Genomic DNA, 2,377 nt, shown 5'->3' on the forward strand with positions numbered 1-2,377 from the left:
ACGGTTATTTTAAGTTTATTAAGGTATTTTAAGAGTATTAAAAGTGTTAAACTCTATTTTACATCTCATTATTTCAAAACCCCAAATCAAAACCCACCTCTCTTCTCCAAAAGCTCTCTCTAGAAACCTCCATTTGGAGGTGAAGACTTCAAGCTCTCAAGGTCAAATCTTCAAGTTTTCAAGGAATTTTTGTGGGATTCTTCAAGTAAAAGGTATGGTGGTCTTGATCCTTGTCTAATTTTCCATTCAAGGAACCAATTCAAAGGTAGATTTCAAATCATGAAAATCTAGGGTTTTACTCAATCTCATGGGTTCTTTCATTCAAACGTTTTCAAATGGTTTCTAATGACAAATTATGATTGTATTGGTGTTTAATTGATGATTTATGATGAAAATACTCTATGAACCCATGATTTCTCTCAATTCCTAAATTGTGCCTTTATGAAGTGGATTTGTTGATCATGAATGAATGTTGATGGATTATGCCTAAATTGATTTAGATTGTTGAATTGTATCACTATTCATGCCCGATTGTAGTAATGAAAGGTTTGTTGGTGAAAGTGAATTCATGGCCTTGAAAGGGCAAGTGATGACCTAATTTTACATGTTGAAGTAGAATTGTGCTTGAGCTATTGATCCACTTGAAAGGTGGAGGTGTTTACTTACTATGTATAATGTGAAGGATATGCATGTGATTTCAATGATAGAATGATGATCTTGTATAGGATGTAAATGTGTTGTGATTGAAAGCATATTCTCACTTAACACTCATGAATGTTGATGATGGAATGTGAAGGGTTCTATAATGGAATGTTGTATATCTTGAATTGGTAGGCTTAGGCATCCTCTTCTTACCAAATGAATGTGTCTTGACTTGATGTATAGATGTCTCAAATTGGTAGACCTAATGTTAGTAGCCTTTCTATAAATGACTAATGAAGTATTCTAAGCTAAACCTTGGGTTGGTAGACCTAATGTTGGTGGCCTTTCATAAGGAGTCTAGGTACTAATGTGATGTTAAACCTGAAGCGGTAGACCTAATGGTGGTGGCCTCCTTCTTGAGTGAAATGATGAACTTAGAGATGGTAGACCTAATGGTGGTGGCTCTCTCTAGGAAAGTCAATGAGCTATCCTTAGATGTACCTTGAAGCGGTAGATCTAATGGTGGTGGCCCTTTTATGTGTAATGTACTTTGGGTCGGTAGGCCTAATGTTGGTGGCCTTCTCAAGTACACTAATGTATCATAAATGAAACTACTCTATGGGATTGTAGGCTAAGCACCAAGATGATATGGTAAGATGGAGGTTCTCCCAACGTTAGGCCGGATTTCAATGAACATCTTCCATATCCCATAACTATGAGCCCTCATAGGTCATAGCTAGTGGATCCACATAAGCTAGATGAACCGGTCTTCCTTAGGCAAGTAGACCACCTCTTACAGTGTGAGGTTTCATGACACCGGATTCCATGTCTAGCTTTCATGGTCTATGTCGGTTAAACGCTTAGTCCCATCATGTGAGATGTGCATTATGGTTTCTTGAGGAGTTATATGACGCGTGGGTGGTAGTATGAGATGCCATCCATGCATTGCACGAGTAGGCTTTGAGAGGGTCATAGTGAGTTCTGATATACCGTGAGTTTACGGTATTTCTAATACATTACAGTTACAAGTTGTGTGTGTCTAGGGCCTTTTTGTATTAGTTTTCATGTGTTTTTATCATATTTTGCAGGAAAGATGTTCAGGTGTGGAATTAAAGAGACAATTGAAAGAGATGCAAAAAAGGGCATCTAAGGAGGTGATCTACGGACCGTAGGTCCATTGACGCTTCGTAGATGGTAGTCGTAGATCAAAAGCCAAGGCATGGAAAGTTAATCAGGGAAATCTGACAAAGTGTGGAACCATGGTGCCCATTGACGGTCCGTAAATTTATCTACGGATCGTACTGTTGATCCATAGATTGATACTGCGAGGGTTCCAGTACCTGATTTTTGAAGATTCCAAGTGTGGAGCTACGGAAGGGGATTGACGGACCATAGATCGATCTACGGTCCGTACTGCAGTTCCGTTGTTTGCTTCAGAGAAGCTGATTTTTGGTAGTTGAAATATTTTCCAAGTCCTAGCTGATGGAAGGGACTCACAGACCGTAGATCCATTGATGGTCCGTGAGTCAGTCTCGTGGAACGAAGACGCGTGCCTGTAACAAACTTTCTTTATTTTGTTTCCTTTTTTATTTAGGACTTATTTTCTATAAATAGGGCATGTAAACCTCGTTTTTGGGGACTAGATTTTATTGCTTTTATTCTAGTTGTTGACTTGGGAGATTAACTTGCAACTTTAGCAATTCTTAATTTCCTAAGTTCGTTTTGAAGATTTTGG

Source organism: Solanum tuberosum, unplaced genomic scaffold (genome assembly GCF_000226075.1).
Source record: "Solanum tuberosum cultivar DM 1-3 516 R44 unplaced genomic scaffold, SolTub_3.0 scf00212, whole genome shotgun sequence".
In the NCBI taxonomy this organism is placed as follows: Eukaryota; Viridiplantae; Streptophyta; class Magnoliopsida; order Solanales; family Solanaceae; genus Solanum; species Solanum tuberosum.